Below are 22066 nucleotides of genomic sequence, written 5' to 3' on the forward strand. Positions count from 1 at the left end.
CACCTCATGAGAAGGGTTGACTCATTGGAAAAGACTCTGATGCTGGGAGGGATTGGGTGCAGGAGGAAGAGGGGATGACAGAGGATGAGATGACTGGATGGCATCACCGACTCAATGGACGTGAGTTTGAGTGAACTCCAGGAGTTGGTGATGGACAGGGAGGCCTGGCGTGCTGCGATTCATGGGTCGAAAAGAGTTGGACGGGACTGAGGGACTGAAGTGAACTGAGCTGATATGCTAATGAGGTGATTTAAGTTGGTGCTCCTAGATAGCCTTAGGATAGGGCTGGTTTCCAGAAAGACCAAGGAACAATAACAGAGGGTTAGGGTTTTCAGCCCCAGCTCAAACTCTGGGAAGGAAAAAGGACAGACAGGGAGGCTGGAAATTAAAGCTGTTTAAAGACTCTTGAACAAGGGCATTTGATGATTATCCTGGTTGGTGAACACATCCCACCTGCTGGAAGAGGGGAGCGTCTTAGTTCCCTAAGAACTTTTTACCTCTTCATGTGGCTATTCATCTGTAATATACTTTATAAGAAACTGGTTGTAGTTCAGTCACTCAGTCATGTCTGACTCTTTGTAACATCATGGAATGCAGCACGCCAGGCTTCCCTCCCTGTCCTTCACCATCTCCCGGTGAGTTGGTGATGCCATCCAACCATCTCCTCCTTTGTCATCCCCTTTTCTTCCTGCCTTCAGTCTTTCCCAGAATCGGGGTCTTTTCTGATGATCCAGCTTTTTGCATCAGGTGGCCAAAGTATCGGGGCTTTGGCTTTAGCATCAGTCCTTCCAATGAATATTAAGGATTGAGTTCCTTTAGGATTGACTGGTTTGATCTCCTTGCAGTCCAAGGGACTCTCAAGAGTCTTCTCCAACACCACAGTTCAAAAGCATCCATTCTTCAGTGCTCAGCCTTCTTTATGGTCCAACTCTCACATCCATACATGACCACTGGAAAAACCATAGCCTTGACTAGACAGACCTTTGTTGACACAGTAATGTCTCTGCTTTCTAATATACTGTCTAGATTGGTCATAGCTTTTCTTCCAAGGAGCAAGTGTCTTTTAATTTTATGGCTGCAGTCACCATCTGCAGTGATTTTGGAGCCCAAGAAAATAAAGTCTCTCACTATTTCCGTCGTTTCCCCAGCTATTTGCCATGAAGTAATGGGACCAGATGCCATGATCTTTGTTTTTTGAAGGTTGAGTTTTAAGTCAGCCTTTTCACTCTTTTCTTTGACCTTCATCAAGAGGCTCTTTAGTTCCTCTTCACTTTCTGCCATTAGGGTGGTATCATCTGCATATCTGAGGTTATTAATATTTCTCCAGACAATCTTGATTTCAGCTGTGCTTCATACAGTATGGCATCTCACATGATTTACTCTGCACATAAGTTAAATAAGCAGGGTGACAATATATAGCCTTGATGTACACCTTTCCCAATTTTGAACCAGTTCGTTGTTCCATGTCTGGTTCTAACTGTTGCTTCTTGACCTGAATACAGGTTTCGCAAACTGGTAAACATAAGTAAATGTTTCTGTGAGCTGCTCTAGTAAATTAATAAAACTTGAGGAAGAGGCTGTTGGAATCTCCAATTTACAGGCTGATCTGAAGCACAGCTGACAACCTAGACTTGGGGACTGGCATCTGAAGTGAGGGCAGACTTGTGGCACTGAGTCTTTAACCTATGGGATCTGATGCTATCTCCAGGTAGTGTCAGAATTGAGTTAAATTTGCAGGACGTGCAGTCCTTATTCACTTAGAATTGGAGAATTGTTGGTATTGGAAAAAACATCTGAGAGAGTAACATGTTTTACGAAAAAATCTATCAGCATTTAAATGTCAATCATATCTTTAAATGAATAAATCAGGTCCATTGGGTTGCAAAAGTGAAAGTGAAGTTGCTCACTCATGTCCAACTCCTATTGACCCCATGGACTATAGCCTACCAGGCTCCTCCACCCGTGGGATTTTCCAGGCAAGAATACTGGAGTGGGTTGCTGTTTCCTTCTCCAGGAAATCTTCCCGACCCAGGGATTGAACCTGGGTCTCCTGCATTGTAGGCAGACGCTTTACCATCTGAGCCACCAGGGAAGTCCCTGGGGTTGCAAAGACTTGGACAAAATTTAGAGACTGAACAATAGCAATGCATCTTTAAAATACTTTCACAGTCACATCTATACTTGTGTTTATACTGGGCACAATAGCTTAGCCAACTTGACAGATAAAATTAACCATTATAATCTCTGACCTTTAGACTCCCTTTTAAAGGGCTCACCTGATTAGGTTAGGCCCACCCAGGATAATCTTTTTTTTATTAATTTTGACGTCAATTTCTTCAAAACCTTAACTGCATCTTCAAAACTTTACCTTTGCCATATTCTATTGGTTAGCAGCAAGTTATTGGTTCAACCCACACAAAAGCATGGACAACCAGGGAACAAGAATTATGAAGGCCATCTTAGAATTCTGCCTGTGTGTGTGTGTGTGTGTGTGTGTGTATGTATGCTCAGTCGTGTCTGACTCTTTTTTGACCCTATGGACTGTGGCCTGCCAGGCTCCTCTATCCTTGGGATTTCCCAGGCAAGAATACTGAAGTGGGTTGTCATTTCCTTCTCCAGGAGATCTTCCCAATCCAGAGATTGAACCCATGTCTGTTGCATCTCCTGCATTGGCAGGCAGATTCTTTACTACTAGCACCACCCGGGAAGCTCCTAATTCTGCCTGCTGCTGCTGCTGCTGCTAAGTCTTTTCAGTCGTGTCCGACTCTGTGCGACCCCAGAGACAGCAGCCCACCAGGCTTCCCCGTCCCTGGGATTCTCCAGGCAAGAACACTGGAGTGGGTTGCCATTTCCTTCTCCAATGTATGAAAGTGAAAAGTGAAAGTGAAGTCGCTCAGTCGTTCCCGACTCTTAGCGACCCCATGGACTGCAGCCTACCAGGCTCCTCTGTCCATGGATTTTCCAGGCAAGAGTACTGGAGTGGGGTGCCATTGCCTTCTCCAAATGCTGCCTACTACGAAGTAAAGAGAGCAGAACCTAGTGGTGACTCTCAGAATCTGTGAAGCAGTTTTTACAAGCCAACCTCTCTCCAGACTATTTCTCTCATTTATTCATTCATTCATTTATCCATTCATTCATGTGCAAGAAAACCAAGCACATAGTAAACAGTATTGACTGCTGTCATTTTTATTTTTTATGGTTTAAACAATTATTGATAGTATATGCCCAGTGCTAGGTCTAATATATACCACGTACTCAACAAATGATTGTGATGGTGTCAGATAATCAACAAACCATTGCAAGTTTAGAAGTAGGGACATCACTTACCTTTGGGTTTTAGAAAGAGAATTTTTATCAGTAAAGAGGAAGATTTAAAAATCATAGTACAGAAGGCAGAAACCAGTTAAGTCTATTGCAAGCATAGAGGAGAGATAAGTAGAGCCTGAACTAAGTCAATGAAAGTGGAGAAAAAGAGATAGAACTGAGATATTTAAAATGTTGAAGAAATGGAAACTAATGGCTAGAGATGATGAGCAATAAGCAGAAACTCAGGATAAACTTACTTAGATATTTGGATACATAATTATGCCATTAATTTAAAACATAAGGGAAGATCCCTGAGGGAGATAAGAAGTTCTGTTGGAGAAATAATTGCTTTGGAGGGGTCTTCAAATATTCAGTGAAGATTTTAGTAGAAGTCTACAGTAGAGATTAAGTTTCAGGAGACTCCAGTGAATATTTAGCATTTAAGGAAAGCTGATGAGATTTCCTAGGTAAGGTTTTTAAGACAAATTTTAATAAGAATAAATGCAATTTATCAATGGGACTATTTGGGAAAAGAGGCTATAGACCACAGGAGAATATATTATCCTATTAATATAGAATAAACAATGCAAGGCAGGAGACACAGGAGATGAGGGTTCAACCCCTGGGTCAGGAAGATCCCCTGGAGAAGGAAAATGGCAACCCTTTCTGGTATTCTTGCCAAAAATATCCCATGGACAGAGGACCCTGGTGGGTTACAGTCCATGGGGTCACAAAGAATCAGACACAACTGAGCGACTAAGCAGCAGCAAGTATTTAATAATATCAATGAAATAGGAAACGAAGTGTCTGACTAATATAAACTAGACATAGATTCCCCTACAGCAATGATTTATTTCTGCTTCTGCACATTAGCAGGCTTAGTATTCAAAATATTATGGGTGGGCTCTAAATATGAATGAATACATTCGATAGGACAGGGCTTCCCCGGTGGCTGAAGCAGTAAAGAATCCACCTGCAATGCAGGACACACAGGTTTGATTCCTGGTTCTGGGAAGATCCCTTGGAGAAGGAAATGGCAACCCACTCCAGTATTCTTAATCGGGAAATCCCGTGGACACCAGAGCCTGGCGGGCTACAGTCCATAAGGTTGCAGAGTGGGACAAGACTGAGCATGCTCACACGTAGGCCATGCAACAGAAATAATAACAATAAATACCTAATCTATGTAACAACATGGAAAATGCTTAACAAGATATGAATAAAAACTAAAGTAGGATGTAAAAGTTGATCTGCACAGTGATTACAACTATGTAAAACATGCACAAATAGATAAGAATAAAATGAGCTTAAACAAATGAAAAAAGTTTGTTAGGGTGATTGGAATGTTGCTTTTTTCTCTGCATTTAATTGGAGTTAGATTCATTCCCTGGTGGCTCACATGGTAAAGAATTCACCTGCAGTGTGGGAGACTTGGGTTCGATTCCTGGGTTGGGAAGATCCTCTGGAGAAGGGAACTGGCTACCCACTCCAGTATTCTGGCCTGGAGGATTCCATGGACAGAGGAGCCTGGCAGGCTACAGTTCATGTGGTCGCAAGGAGTCGGACACAATGAGTGCTTTAACTTTCACTTTACTTTCTATAAGTAAACTGAAAGCATATAGGAAAAGAAGGCAAGAGAACTCTCCATGCAGGCCCAATTCTATTGTGATGTCAATTCACCTCTCTGAGGGAGTGCTGCTATGCTGAAACCCAAAAAAGTTGATTCCAGATTTAATCAGGTAGAAAGAAGACAGTAGTAAAGGGGACAATATACTAGTCAGAGAAAAAAAGATTGTGAGAAGGCCCCAAGGGCAGAATGACTGGAGCATAGAGTTACAGGGAAGATGTGGCAAGACATGAACTTTGCTAGAGATCCCAAGCAAACAACCAAGGGTTTTAAATTTTATATGAAGGAAAATGGGAACCTATTAAAGGTAGAATAAACAAAGATGTGGCTCACACAAGACTAGAAGCTCAGGCTAGAGAGCACACAGTTTCATCAAAATGTATTACTATATGATGTTCCACGTTCATTTTATATTTTCCTATAGCCCTGTCTAAGAGTAACAATAATTTTCCAAAATGTTTTTTGATTCATTGTTTGTCCCCAGATTTAGCCAATGACAACCTCTTCAAGTGGGCTTGTGAGTTCTTTTAGTATGGCTCATCAATGTTTGAGCAAAATGTACTTTCTTGCACAAGTTGTTCTAGGTTCACTTTATGCTTTCCAGTGGTGGTAGAGTCAGCTATTTCTCCAAGGAACCCTGGCTCCTTTTATTAGGGAATTGCATTTAAAAACTGAGGTCTGGGTGGTAAAAATATATCTTATCATTTTATTTATTTCAGTTCAGTTCAGCTGCTCAGTCGTATCCAACTCTTTCCGATCCCATGGGCTGCAGCACGCCAGGCTTCCCTGTCCATTGCCAACTCCCAGAGCTTGCTCAAACTCATGTCCATTGTGTAGGTGATGCCATCCAACCATCTCATCCTCTGTCGTCCACTTATCCTCCTGCCTTCAGTCTTCCCCAGAGTCAGGGTCTTTTTCATGAGTCAGTTCTTCGCATCAGGTGGCCAAAGTATTGGAGTTTCAGCTTCAGCATCAGTCCTTCCAGAGAATATTCAGGATTATTTCCTTTAGGATTGACTGGTTTGATCTCCTTGCAGTCCAAGGGACTCTCAAGAGTCTTCTCCAATACCAGAGTTCAAAAACATCAATTCTTTGGCACATAGCTTTCTTTCTTTCTTATTAAAAAAAAAATAAGTATGTTTGGAGGCTTTGCATGGGCTGTGGGATCTTATTTCCACAACCAGTGGTTGAACTCATACCTCTTGCAGTGAAAGCACAGAGTCTTTAACACTAGGCTGCCACAGGATTTCCAAATTCTTTTAAAATACGAAATTTCATCAAAGATAGTTTTAGAGACTAAACTTGTTTTTAATACTGCAGGATTTTATTCTTAGGTATAAACGATGAGCTAGGATGCTATGGACTCCAAAAAGTTTCTTTTTCGGCTTTGGTAGTTCTGAAAACTAAAAGTTAGCTTGTTGTAAACACGGACTTGAACTTAGACTTTCATTGTAGCTTAGTATTGTAGCAAAGACTTTGAGAAACACATGCAATTATTTGTATCAACTTTAACCTATTTTCCCATAACTATTAAAGAAGAAAAACACAACTACCTTCTAACAGTGTGCTTCCCTCCCATCAACACAGGCTAAAGTTTCTTAACATTTAAATAAATCCTTCTTAGTACAAAGTACTTTAGTCTATCCCTTATTACTTTGTTTTATCGTTTTAAAAATGTTAATAATGATCTGGTGAATTGATTCTATGATCTGACAATGAATCAGATACTGAGCAATTTTTTAGAAGTACAAAGTGCCCATGATGATTTCAAATAATTGAGTTTCATATTTAAAATATTGATTCTAACAGTAATACTCTTCTTGAGTTTATTAATAATGGCTGAGCACTCATTACATGCCAGACACTATACTCAGCACCTTTATGTATATTGCTTCATTCAATTCTCTCATTAGCCCTTAGAGGTGGCAATTATTATTTTTCATTTTAAAAAACAGAAAACTACAGCTCAGAGATGTTAATTAAAACCATCTAACAAAATGAAGGATCAAGTTAGACTTTAAAATCAGTCTTTCTGATTCTAAAGTTTATGCCCTTAACTGCTGTATTACAACATCTTAGTAGTATTAGCAAGCCAATTAAGGTGGAATGTGCATAAGAGTTAGATGATAAGAGTTGCCTAAAGAAGATGGTGATGGAAGTCAGCTTATGAGCAGAAAAATGATGTGATAACTTGAGGTTAAAATAGGAATCTAAACTTGAGAACCCTATCTTGTCTATTGACCTTCTGAACATTCTTCCACTTTTCTTAATCACCACTGGTGCTACCAGACCTCAGACTTTCAGTCCTGGACTCTCCTCTTAACACATAGGATACCTTCTCTTTCTTTTTAAAAATTATATAGCCTCTCTTTTAAAAAAAATTGATTAATTTTATTTTTGGCTGTGCTGGTCTTTGTTGCTGCTCTCAGGCTTTCTCTAGTTGTGGTTAGTGGGGGTTACCCTTTAATGTGGTGCACAGGCTTCTCATTGCTGTGGCTTCTTTTGTTGAGGAGCATGGGCTCTAGGGTGCACGGGCTTCAGCAGTTGTGGCACATGGGCTTAGTTGCCCTGCAGCATGTTAAATCTTCCCGGACCAGGGATCAAAACCATGTGCCTTGCATTGGCAGGCAGATTCTTAACCACTGGACCGCCAAGGAAGCCCAGTTATCTCCTCTTAAACTTTTCTTTTTGCCAAGATTTTATCTAATTTGAAGAATCAATTAGTTCTCAAGGAATTTTAGAAAATTGCTGTGCTCCACTTCCACCTATAATCATTTCCCCTTTCCTGTGGACAACTGCTTTTAATTTTTTAGCTTATTATTTTGCCATCTTTTATATTTCTAAATCATATGCAGGCATTATCTTTTGACTTCTCTCTGTTGAAGAGGAGGCCTTGGGTCTCATCTTTTTCCTGCCTCACCTATAACATGCATCCTTTCTGTTGTTTTTCCTTCAGTTTAATCTTGTTGAAATTTAGCTTATATCAATTATCTATTTATCTACTCATATATTCAGAGCTGAGACACAAGATAACGAAGATTTAAGGATGACTTTATACTTTTCCTAGAGTTCAATTTTTTAAATTTAATATTCTGACTACTTATCAGCAATTCAATTCCAAAGTCTCTCCCAGAGATGCTTTTACCTTCTCTAAACTAGACTGATTATACTCTTCGCCAGATACACAGCTATCATTCTGAGATCTCCCTTCATCAACATCCTGGGGATTCATTTCACCTCTCTTCTGTATTAGTGTTCCTTGTTTACCTCAATTGCTTCCTCAGAAAGGATGCAAGGAAGTAAATATTTCTATGACTTAAAGTATTTTTATTCTGCATCATAGCTGATGACAGTTTGGCTGGCTATAAAATTCTAAATTGGAAATCATTTGCTTTCAGACATTTGAAGTGCATTGCTCAAGTATCTGTTTCCAATGCTGCTACTGAAAAGTCTAAAGAAACCCTAACCCCCTATCTTTTGTGTGGGGTCATTCTTTTAACTGGAGAAGGGAATGGAAAACCACTTCAGTATTCTTACCTTGAGAATCCCATGAAGAGTACGAAAAGGCAAAAAGAAGGACACTGAAAGATGAACTCCCCAGGTCAGTAGGTCCCAATATGCTACTGGAGATTGGTGGAGAAATAACTCCAGAAAGAATGAAGGTATGGAGCCAAAGCAAAAACAATACCCAGTTGTGGATATGACTGGTGACAGAAGCAAGGTCTGATGCTGTAAGAGCAATATTGCATAGGAACCCGAAATGTTAGGTCCGTGAATCAGGGCAAATTGGATGTGATCAAACAGGAGACGGCAAGAGTGAATGTTGACATTCTAGGAATCAGTGAACTAAGATGGGCTGGAATAGGTGAATTTAACTCAGATTACCATTATATCTACTACTGTGGGCAGGAGTCCCTTAGACGAAATGGAGTAGCCATCATGGTCAACAAAAGAGTCCAAAATGCAGTACTTGGGTGCAATCTCAAAAACGACAGAATGATCTCTGTTCGTTTCCAAGGCAAACCATTCAATATCACGGTAATCCAAGTCTATGCCCCTACCAGTAACACCAAAGAAGCTGAAGTTGAATGGTTCTATGAAGACTTACAAGACCTTTTAGAACTAACACCCAAAAAAGATGTCCTTTTCATTATAGAGGACTGGAATGCAAAAGTAGGAAGTCAAGAAATACCTGGAGTAACAGGCAAATTTGACCTTGGATACAGAATGAAGCAGGGCAAAGGCTAATAGAGTTTGCCAAGAGAACGCACTGGTCATAGCAAACACCCTTATCCAACAACACAAGAGAAGACTCTATACATGGACATCACGAGATGGTCAACACCGAAATCAGATTGATTATATTCTTTGCAGGCAAAAATGGAGAAGCTCTATACAATCAGCAAAAACAAGACCAGGAGCTGACTGTGACTCAGATCATGAACTCCTTATTGCCCAATTCAGACTTAAATTGAAGAAAGTGGGGAAAATCACTAGACCCTTCAGGTATGACCTAAATCAAATTCCTTATGATTATACAGTGGAAGTGAGAAATAGATTTAAGGGACTGGATGTGATAGACAGATTGCCTGATGAACTATGGACCGAGGTTCGTGTTACAGTACAGGAGACAAGGATAAAGACCATCCCCAAGAAAAAGAAATGCAAAAAAGCAAAATACCTGTCTGAGGAGGCCTTACAAATAGCTGTGAAAAGAAGAGAAGCGAACGCAAAGGAAAAAAGGAAAGATATACCCGTTTGAATGCAGAGTTCCAAAGAAGAGCAAGGAGAGATAAGAAAGCCTTCCTCAGTGATCAATGCAAAGAAATAGAGGAAAAGAATTCAATAGGAAAGACTAGAGAACTCTTCAAGAAAATTAGAGCTACCAAGGGACCATTTCATGCAAAGACGGGCTCAATAAAGAAAAGAAATGATATAGACCTAATAGAAGCAGAAGATATTAAGAAGAGATGGCAAGAATACACAGAACTATACAAAAAAGATCTTCATGACCCATGTAATCATGGTGGTGTGATCACTCACCTAGAGCCAGACATCCTGGAATGTGAAGTCAAGTGGGCTTTAGGAAGTATCACTACAAACAAAGCTAAGTGGAGTTGATGGAATTCCAGTTGAGCTATTTGAAATCCTAAAAGATAATGCTGTGAAAGTGCTGAACTCAATATGCCAGCAAATTTGGAAAATACAGCAGTGGTCACAGGACTGGAAAAGTCCAATCCCAAAGAAAGGCAATGCCAAAGAATGTTCAAACTACCACACAATTGTACTCATCTCACATGCTAGCAAAGTAATGCTCAAAACTCTCCAAACCAGGCTTCAGCAACACGTGAACCATGAACTTCTAGACGGTCAAGCTGGTTTTAGAACAGGCAGAGGAACCAGAGATCAAATTGCCAACATCTGCTGGATCATGGAAAAAGAAAGAGAGTTCCAGAAAAACATCTATTTCTGCCTTATTGACTATGCCAAAGCCTTGACTGTATGGATCACAATAAACTGGAAAATTCTGAGAGAGATGGGAATACCAAACCCCCTGACCTGCCTCTTGAGAAACCTATATGCAGGTCAGGAAGCAACAGTTAGAACTGGACATGGAACAACAGACTGGTTCCAAATAGGAAAAGGAGTACGTCAAGGCTGTATATTGTCACCCTGCTTCTTTAACTTATATGCAGAGTACATCATGAGAAACACTGGGCTGGAGGAAGCACAAGCTGGAATCAAGATTGCCAGGAGAAATATCAATAACCTCAGATATGCAGATGACACCACACTTATGGCAGAAAGTGAAGAACTAAAGAGCCTCTTGATGAAAGTTAAAAAGGAGAGTGAAAAAGTTGGCTTAAAGCTCAACATTCAGAAAACGAGGAACATGGCATCTGGTCCCATTACTTCATGGAAGATAGATGGGAAAACAGTGAAAACAGTGTCAGACTTTATTTTTTTGGGCTCCAAAATCACTGCAGATGGTGACTGCAGCCATGAAATTAAAAGACGCTTACTCCTTGGAAGGAAACTTATGACCAACCTGCTGCTGCTGCTGCTGCTGCTAAGTTGTTTCATTTGTGTCCGACTCTGTGTGACCCCATAGATGGCAGCCCACCAGACTCCCTCATCCCTGGGATTCTCCAGGCAAGAACACTGGAGTGGGTTGCCATTTCCTTCTCCAATGCATGAGAGTGAAAAGTGAAAGTGAAGTCACTCAGTCGTGTCTGACTCCCAGCGACCCCATGGACTGCAGCCTACCAGGCTCCTCTGTCCATGGGATTTTCCAGGCAAGAGTACTGGAGTGGGGTGCCATTGCCTTCTCCGATGACCAACCTAGACAGCATATTAAAAAACAGAGACATTACTTTGTCAACAAAGGTCCATCTAGTCAATGCTCTGGTTTTTCTAGTAGTTATGTATGGATGTGAGGATTGAACTATAAAGAAAGCTGAGCACCTAAGAATTGATGCTTTTGAACTGTGGTGTTGGAGAAGACTCTTGAGAGTCCCTTGGACTGCAAGGACATCCAACCAGTGCATCCTAAAGGAGATCAGTCCTGAGTGTTCATTGGAAGGACTGATGTTGAAGCTGAAACTCCAATACCTTGGCCACCTGATGCGAAGAGCTGACTTATTTGAAAAGACCCTGATATTGGGAAATATTGAGGGCAGGAGGAGAAGGGGACAACAGAGGATGAGATGGTTAGATGCATCGCTGACTCAATGGACATGAGTTTGGGTAAACTCCGGGAGTTGGTGATGGACAGCGAGGCCTGGTCTGCTGTGGTTCATGGGGTCGCAAAGAGTCAGACACGACTGAGCGACTGAACTTAACTAATTCTTTTAACTATTTTTGTCTCAAATATTCTGGAATTTCATGATGATGTATTTTGATGTGACTCTATTTATATCTATGGATGCACAGAAGGTATTGTGTGTCTTTCTTTTTAGGTCATGTTCCTGAATTAATTCATGACACTTTCTCTCCCTTTTCTCTGTTCTTGCTCTTAGAATTAATAGAATGCTTACTATTTGGATGTGGTATCTCCTAAACTGATATTCTAATTCTCTTATCTTTTGTCTCCTAGTGCACATTCCTTAATATTTTTGCTCTATTTTCTGGAAGATTTCTCCAACTTCTCTATTGTGTTTTTCATTTTTACTATCATACTTTTCAATTTCAGAGGCTCTTTCTAATTTTCTAAAATAAATAAATTATATAATTGCCTTAGCCCATTTGTGGTATAATAAAATATTACAGACTGAGTGGCTTATAAGAAACAAATTTATTTCTCACTGTTCTGGAAGCTAGGGTGTCCAAGACCATGGTGCTGATGAATTTGGTGTCTGGTGAGGGCCCACTTTCTCATAGACAACTGTTTTTTCACTGTAAGCTCTTGTGGGGGGAAGGGCATGGAATCATTCTGGGACCTCTTTTACAACAGCATTAATCCCATTCATGAGGGCTTAGTTCTCAGGATCTAGTCATTCCCCAAGGCATGTATGCAATGTATGTAATATAGTATATATATGTTTTTACATTCTTCAGATAAATATACATATATATGCAAACATAAACATTTCTGTTATGTTTGGCCATATTAATATATTATTAAGTAATGATCTTTTGTAAGTTTGTTCACGTTGCATTGTCTCTGTATCTTTCAAGTTAACCTACCTTACTGTTCCAACAGATGTTTTACCTATTTGCTTATGGCCTTGGTCACTGACTTCTTTAAAAAGGGCTCATTTACACTCTCAGTGAAGCTGAAGCAAGATCATATCATACAATCCCTGTACAGTTTCTATTTTCCTTGGAAGGTATATGTAACAGAGGCAATACAGCCTTTTCTGTATACATCTAGGTTCAGGGTTTTCAGAACTAAACAAGAAACAGGAAATTGCTTAGGGATGGGTGATATAAACTGTAAGGAAAAGCAAGGAAATATTTAGCAGAGATGTCAGGATAGCAGTTCTTGGGATGGGTGAAAGAAAGATTTTCTTTTTTTTTTTATAACATTAATATTTATTGCTTTATATGAATACTGTATTGAAAGCCCAAGCATTCAGTTTACACACAGAAATTATACAATTATATACCGCTTCACAAAGGCAGTGAACACATTACATTCTACAAAATCTACTTTACAGAAATTTAAAAATTCTAAATATCAAAAGGTACAGCTGAAGAAACAGGTATAAATTTGGCAGCCAGTAATTTAGACAGGGAAGTTGCAGCTAGCGCATGACTTTTAAATATGTGAATTTGAAAATATTGAGTTTAGAGTAACCATTGTGCTTTGTGTTGATCTGAAAAATATAACACTGGCTGTCAAAGAAGCATGTTCAAAAATATTTAATTCACTTCAAAATGTCATACAAATTACGGTGGCTTCTATGCACCCCTAAAGCTTCAGTCATTTAGCTCCGGTACATTACTAAAGTAATATATTAATTTTTCCAGTACAGTGGTGTTTCATACCATTGACATTTGTATACTCTAGAATAATTTAGAAAGAAATGTGTAATATTCACAAGGTTCAGAAAAGCAAACAAAAAGTAAAGGAACCAGCCTGGTTCTTCTGAGATGGTCTCATGTCAGCTTTACAAGCATTCATTCTACAAAATAGTAAGCTAAATGTTTGAACACAATTTCCAAGATAAAGCACATTTTCTCATAAATAATGAAGTCTTTTTCTCAGGCACCTCAGAAGTATACAAAAGAATTTAGTTTGAACAGATCTCTTGGAATGTGTTTAACCTGGTATTTCAACAGACGTAATAAGATTTCCAGGGTTTCACAGGGGCCAGATTTTATCTGAATTACTCAGAAGAGAAAGAAAATGTCTTCTGAAAGAGGTGAACTCAATCATTACCAATAGAAAAAGTATCCACTGTATTCATCTCTTATAGAAACAGAAAAATATAACATTTCCTCCTTAGAATAATATATATATGTATATATGACTTAAAGTTCCATTGTACATAGTCAAACAATAAAATCTGGAAACCAGCATGAAACCCTATAGTTCACATGTTAAAATGCTCAAACTATGACCAAAATATGAAAACTACCAGAGCTGTCAGAAAGAGACAAGACAAAAGCTTTCTTGCATATGTAATAAACTAAGTGTGATAATCTCCAAAAAAGTTTTCAAAATTATAATTATTTCCAGTTTAAAATTTTTAACCCTAAAAAAAAAAAAAAAAAAAATCTATACACAAACCACTGATTTGACCAGACCAAAAAAAAGTCAGCGGTAAGCAGGACCCAGAGGAGCTGATATTCACAGTTCTCATATGAATAACTTTCAACCTGGGAGGGATAAGAAAAGAGCTTCTAAAACACTAATGATGTTTTATGTTTTAGGTTAATGGCCTTCTCAGTGTTCATTCTATTGTTACTTTTATTCTCTAGATTGACTTATTTTTACATGCTTTATGAATGTATGATACATCTGAAATTTTTAAAGATGATGTGCAAACTTAAAACATGATAGGCATTTGCAGTTTTACTGTAAAATTCCTTGTATTTTGAATTTAACCACTTTTGTTAATTTTGACTATACTATTTATAATAAGGCATTTTGAAAGATAACTGCAGATGATGTATACTTTGAATTAGTTTTGAAAAGGTTTGGGATATAACTACTTTGTAACACATGTGAAATTTAATAATTTTTTTTTTACAATTTCCCATATAAAGGAAATTTTGAAGTCCAAAAGATGGAAATACATATCTTTTAAACATTTTACTGTCCAATACTCTCAAGAGTTAGTAAGACAGGAGAGAGAATTGGTTTTATAAAATATTTTTGAAACAGGCCATATCATTTCTAATGATATGAAATGTGCATCAAAGAAAATTATTCTAAAACTCTATAAAGCATGACAGTATCAGAGTTCTGGTCAATTAAGATAAGAGGAATTGGTTAGAACCCATATAATCTGCATGTGAATTTGATTAAAATTGTTTTGCTTCAAATCTTTCCTTGGTGATGTTAAGAGGAAGATACTCCTAAATAAACATGTAGATGCAGTTGAATCAAAATGGGAAATAAGATATCCACTTTAACTGAGGGTAGATAAGAAGATTTTTCGTTTTCTTAGGTTCAATGAATTTTTCGTCTGGTTTAACTGTTCTCGTTTTTTGCTTTTCTTATGAACTCACTTATTCATTCTGCTCCCTGTGAATAAGTTAACAACTTTTAAAAAGGAGTTGCAGTAATACTAATGGTACCTTGATATTAAGAAGTCTTAAAATCAGGGGATGTACAGGGTGTAACGGATTCTGTCCACTGAATAAAGCTTGATTTTTATTCATAAGTAGGTTCCCCCCCCCCACTGCCAGGCATTATCAGACATACTGGTTAATATAATCTAACCAAATATAAATTTGTATAGAGTAAAATATAGGATTTTTGAAAATTCTAGTGTGACATTAAGAGTAACTGATACTTATAATTTTTTGTTCACTCATCAATTAAACGTTTCTAGAATATATACAACATGTTAACTATTTGCTAAGTGCTAGCTATGTAAAGAGCAAGAAAATATATGGTCAATTTCTTTCAATGTCATATTCTTTTTTTTCTCACTTTTATTTCAATAAACATTTTAAAATGTTTACAATGTTGTGTTGTTTCTGCCATACAACAATGCAAATCAGCCATAATTACACATATGGGCATATGTTGAGTAAAACTTTAAAATTCTGTGGATTCTCCATCCTCTGGGGAGAAAAGTGAAAAAGGGATATAATTCTTGAATCTTCAATTTCCATTGAATTCTCTATGTATTTACTAACTACATTGTACATAGCTTTAATATGAAAATAGTAACCGTGATACTGTTATTCATAGATCATATTGTTGCTGAGTGGCTCAGCATTCATAATGAGAAAGAACAAATAATATATAACTTCACTTAGGAAATGGCTTGAGAACTTATTATTAATATACCCAAGCAGTCTTGATATTTTATTATAATTTTGTTTCCTGAAAGTCACTTACAGATATATTTTATTTCTTCTTCTGATCTTGCTTTGCAAATTTTTCTTCTACCATGACAGGAAAATAGAAACATTTTTTTCTTCTCTACTAAGAATTATCTTCTTGGGGAAAAGGTTGTCCTTGGTAAGGTGACATTTTGGGGGAATAATACATAATTAACTGATAGCAACTCAACAAGTGTACTAACTCTGACTTTCATCTTCTTGATAATCCCTCATTCAAAGACACCGGTTTTCCAGGTAAAAATACTGTAAAGGCATTTTAATGATACTGTTTTGTTATTATTATTATTATTGCATCTTCCATGCAAAAATTTTATTTTACATATCACACAGCTTACAGGTTCTTAAGTTCCCCCACAAGGGATGGAATCTATGCCCTGTGCAATGGAAGTGCAGACTCCTAACTACTTCATGAGAATGTTGTGAGACAAAAACACCTTAATACTTAATAATTATAATTCAATCCTATCTCATGAAGATACATATTCTTTGTACATCATGAACTCTTTGGGAGAAGAATTTTATATTAATCAAATGTCTAATTTAAACACCTAGCAAAATGCCTGGCCTGGCATATAGTATATAGCCAATTTTTTTCATTTGATTGAATGGTACTAACAATGGTAACGGGTCTCATAAATAACAAGACAAGTTGGAGACCTATTATAATTGGATATTTCATTTAAATGCTTCTTTTTAGTTATCATTACTTTCATTTTTCTTTAGTTGCATAGATGTCAAGATGGTCAGTATATATTGGATATTAGTGTACAGTATGTTTTGAGGCTTTCAATTATGTTGGTTCAATTGAATTGTGAAGCTGTTACACAAAAGGTAAATGAGTACCTCTCTTCAAGAAATTACAATCTAATTGAAAATGTACAAATGCCTTTACAAAAAGGACTAAGAGAATTTTGAAAACAACGAATAAATGTGATGTATTAGAGGGCTTCCAAATCTTTTATATCTTGATTAAAATGTAAGATATACATTTTAGATGGTCAAGCATGTATACATATAAATAACTAAAAAAAAAGCTTCATAAAACAATAAGTACTTTTATAGTTGCATTCTGGTTTTTTATTTTATCATATTTCATTGTACTTTGTTTAATTTGCTAAAGCTGAAACTCCAGTACTTTGGCCACCTCATGCGAAGAGTTGACTCATTGGAAAAGACGCTGATGTTGGGAGGGATTGGGGGCAGGAGGAGAAGGGGACGACAGAGGATGAGATGGCTGGATGGCATCACTGACTCGATGGACGTGAGTTTGAGTGAACTCTGGGAGTTGGTGATGGACAGGGAGGCCTGACGTGCTGTGATTCATGGGGTCACAAAGAGTCGGACACGACTGAGCAACTGAACTGAACTGTTTAATTTTTAAAATTCTGCAATCTGCCAACTAAACTTTAGCTTAGTTTATGACCCAAAATTAAGTCATGGCCTACTTTCGGAAAACATTGAACTTGTTAGATTACTGCTACTGCTGCTAAGTCACTTCAGTCGTGTCCAACTCTGTGCGACCCCATAGATGGCAGCCCACCAGGCTCCCCCATACCTGGGATTCTCCAGGCAAGAACACTGGAGTGGGTTGCCATTTCCTTCTCCAATGCATGAAAGTGAAAAGTGAAAGTGAAGTCGCTCAGTCGTGTATGACTCTTAGCGACCCCATGGACTGCAGCCTACCAGGCTCCTCCATCCATGGGATTTGCCAGGCAAGAGTATTTTTCATTTATCTATGATAGCATGCCTTCTATGCTTTCAGTGTTTCAATCCACAAAAGTTATGGAGAAGATATAAAATGATGACACAACGGCAATCATTTTGTATGAGGCAAAAATTGTTTGACAAGAACATAGTTGATAAAGCTACAGGTTTCTAGAGAGAATAATCCAGGGCAATAAGTGTGAACCAGGCAAAGTTAACTAGATAACTGTGGGAACAAGAATGGTGACAAAAGCATTGTCCCTAGGAGCAGGGAAGATACTGAATAAAAGGGCATTAAATGAAACAAGAGCAGAGCTGGAGACAGAGTGGGAACATGGCTGATTCAAGATATTTGAAACATGAGATCAGCTAAAATAAGCCAAGAGAAATACAATTTGACTTGCTTGTGGTCACTTGGAATGACCTCAAAACTAATACTTGCTAAAATATTTTAGAATGAAGGACATATAATAGTCAACCTAAACATTAAGCATATTAAATACAAGACCCCATACTACAAATATGGTTTCTGAGATTATGTTGTTTGACTGCAAAGTAGTCATTTAGATGTGTTTTTTGCTCTGATGTTTCCTTGTGTGATCTCAAAGTCACTGTGAGTTGCTTTTTTACATTTTAATTTATTTTAAACTATCCTTACTAATACACATAATATTCTTGTAGTCAACCAGTTTGTGTCACACCAAAAACATTAATTTTTGATATAATATAAAAGTAAACATTTGTTCAGTGCTTACTATATGTCAGGCATTGCTATAATCACTTTGCACATGTTCACTTGTCCAAACCTTGGAGCACCATTTTGAAATAGAAGGTATTATTACTCCTTATTTTATAAATAGGTTAACATAAACAGAAATAATCTGCCCAATCTCATACAGTTAGCCAGTAGCAGAATTTGGCCTTAGCTCCCTTCTTCTTTTCTTTATTCAGTTAAGTTCAGTTCAGTCCCTCAGTCGTGTCCAACTCTTTGCAACCTCATGAATCGCAGTACGCCAGGCCTCCCTGTCCATCACCAACTCCCAGAGTTCACTCAGACTCACGTCCATTGGGTCGGTGATGCCATCCAGCCATCTCATCCTCTGTTGTCCCCTTCTCCTCCTGCCCCCAATCCCTCCCAGCATCAGAATCTTTTCCAATGTACTGGAGTTTCAGCTTTAGCATCATTCCTTCCAAAGAAATCCCAGGGCTGATCTACTTCAGAATGGACTGGTTGGATCTCCTTGCAGTCCAAGGGACTCTCAAGAGCCTTCTCCAACACCACAGTTCAAAAGCATCAATTCTTTGGTGCTCAGCCTTCTTCACAGTCCAACTCTCACATCCATACATGACCACCGGAAAAACCATAGCGTTGACTACACGGACCTTTGTTGGCAAAGTAACGTCTCTGCTTTTCAATATGCTATCTAGGTTGGTCGCAACTTTCCTTCCAAGGAGTAAGCGTCTTGTAATTTCATGGCTGCAGTCACCATCTACAGTGATTTTGGAGCCCCAGAAAATAAAGTCTGACACAGTTTCCACTGTTTCCCCATCTATTTCCCATGAAGTGATGGGATTGGGGTATAGCTGATTATTATTGCCAGTTCAGGCTTAAATTGAAGAAAGTAGGGAAAACCACTGGGCCATTCAAGTATGACCTAAATCAAATCCCTTACGTCTATACAGTGGAAGTGAGAAATAGATTTAAAGGATTAGATCTGATAGAGTGCCTGAAGAAATATGGACAGAAGTTTGTGACATTGTACAGGAGACAGGAATCAAGACCATCCCCAAGAAAAAGAAATGCAAAAAAGCAAAATGGCTGACTGAGGAGGACTTACAAATAGCTGTGAAAAGAAGAGAAGTAAAAAGCAATGGAGAAAAGGAAAAATACATCCATTTGAATGCAGAGTTTCAAAGAATGACAAGGAAAAACAAGAAAGCCTTCCTCAGTGATCAGGGCAAAGAAATAGAGGCAAACAATAGAATGAGGAAGACAAAATCTCTTCAAGATAAGTAGAGATACCAAGGGACCATTTCATGCAAAGATGGGCTCAATAAAGAAAAGAAATGGTATGGAGTTAACAGAAGTAGAAGATATTAAGAATAGGTGGCAAGAATACACAGAAGAACTATATGAAAAAGATCTTCATGACCCAGATAATCATGATGGTATGATCACTCACCTAGAGCCAGATATCCTGGAATGTGAAGTCAAGTGGGCCTTAGGAAGTATCACTACGAACAAAGCTGGTGGAGGTGATGGAATTCCAGTTGAGCTCTTTCAAATCCTAAAAGATGATGCTGTGAAAGTGCTGCACTCAATATGCCAGCAAGTTTGGGAAACTCAGCAGTGGCCACAGGACTGGAAAAGGTCAGTTTTCATTCCAATCCCAAAGAAAGGCAATGCCAAAGAATGCTCAAACTACTGCATAATTGCACTCATCTCACACGCTAGCAAAGTAATGCTCAATATTCTCCAAGCCAGGCTTCAACAGTATGTGAACCATGAACTTCCAGATGTTCAAGCTGGTTTTAGAAAAGCAGAGGAACCAGAGATCAAATTGCCAACATTCTCTGGATCATTGAAAAACCAAGAGAATTCCAGAAAAACATCTATTTCTGCTTTGTTGACTATGTCAAAGCCTTTGACTGTGTGGATCACAATAAACTGTGAAAAATTCTGAAAGAGATGGGAATACCAGACCATCTGACCTGCCTCTTGAGAAATCTGTATGCAGGTCAGGAAGCAACAGTTAGAACTGGACATGGAACAACACACTGGTTCCAAATAGGAAAAGGAGTACGTCAAAGCTATATGTTGTCACCATGCTTATTTAACTTGTATGCAGAGTTCAGTTCAGTTCAGTCACTCAGTCGTGTCCAACTCTTTGCGACCCCATGAATCTCAGCACGCCAGGCCTCCCTGTCAATCACCAACTCCCGGAGTTCACTCAAACTCACATCCATTGAGTCAGTGATGCCATCCAGCCATCTCATCCTCTGTTGTCCCTTCTCCTCCTGCCCCCAATCCCTCCCAGCATCAGAGTCTTTTCCAATGAGTCAACTCTTCGCATGAGGTGGCCTTTAGCTTTAGCATCATTCCTTCCAAAGAAATCCCAGGGCTGATCTTATTTAGAATGGACTGGTTGGATCTCCTTGCAATCCAAGGGACTCTCAAGACTCTTCTCCAACACCACAGTTCAAAAGCATCAATTCTTCAGCACTCAGCCTTCTTCACTGGGCTAGAAGAAACACAGGCTGAAATCAAGATTGCCGGGAGAAATACCAATAACCTCAGATATGCAGATGACACCACCCTTATGGCAGAAAGTGAAGAAGAACTAAAAAGCTTCTTGATGAAAGTGAAAGAGGAGAGTGAAAAAGTTGCCTTAAATCTCAACATTCAGAAAACGAAGATCATGGCATCTGGTCCCATCACTTCATGGCAAATAGATGGGGAAACAGTGGTAACAGTGACAGACTTTAATCTGGGGGGCTCTAAAATATCCAAAGATAGTGATGGCAGCTAAGAAATTATAAGACGCTTACCCCTTGGAAGAAAAGTTCTGACCAACCTAGACAGCTCATTAGAAAGCAGAGATATTACACTGACGACAAAGGTCCATCTAGTCAAAGCTATGGTTTCTCCAGTGGTCATGTATGGATGTGAGAGTTGGACTGTGAAGAAAGCTGAGTGCCAAAGAATTGATGCTTTTGAACTGTCTTATTGGAGAATATTCTTGAGACTCCCTTGGACTGCAAGGAGATCCAACCAGTCCATCCTAAAGGATATTAGTCCTGAATATTCATTGGAAGGCCTGATGTTGAAGCTGAAACTCCAATACTTTGGCCACCTGATGTGAAGAACTGACTCATTTGAAAAGACTGTGATGCTGGTGAAGATTGAAGGCAGGAGGAGAAGGAGACGACAGAGGATGAGATGGTTGGTTGGCATCACTGACTCAATGGACATGAGTTTGGGTAAACTCCAGGAGGTAGTGATGGAAAGGGAGGTCTGGCGTCGTGGGGTCGCAAAGAATGGGACATGACTGAGTGACTGAGCTGGACTGAACTGAACTGAGAGCTGATTAACAATGTTGTGGTAATTTCAGGTAAACAGAAGGGACTCAGACATACATATATATGTATCCATTCTCCCTCAAACTCCCCTCCCATCCAGGCTGCCACATAATATTGAGTAGAGTTCCATGTGCCATACAGGAAGTCCTTGTTGGTTATCCAGTTTATATAGAGCAGTGTGTAGAAATCCATTCCAAACTCCCTGACTACCCCTTCCCCCAGCAACCATAAGTTCATTCTCTAAGTCTGTAAGTCTCTTTCATTTGATCAAGTGGAATCATCCCAGGGATTCAGCACCTTTATTTTTTTTAATATATTTTTTAA

At 38.7% G+C, this 22066-nt stretch overlaps 1 non-coding gene across 1 annotated transcript; it reads right to left on the minus strand.

Annotated features, from left to right (window-relative positions):
• Positions 1-2020: 2020 nt before the first annotated feature.
• On the minus strand, positions 2021-2092 carry TRNAC-ACA. Its single transcript has one exon. It is a non-coding gene; the product is annotated as a tRNA-Cys (tRNA).
• Positions 2093-22066: the final 19974 nt, after the last annotated feature.

This window comes from Bubalus bubalis, chromosome 1, assembly GCF_019923935.1.
Source record: "Bubalus bubalis isolate 160015118507 breed Murrah chromosome 1, NDDB_SH_1, whole genome shotgun sequence".
NCBI lineage: Eukaryota > Metazoa > Chordata > Mammalia > Artiodactyla > Bovidae > Bubalus > Bubalus bubalis.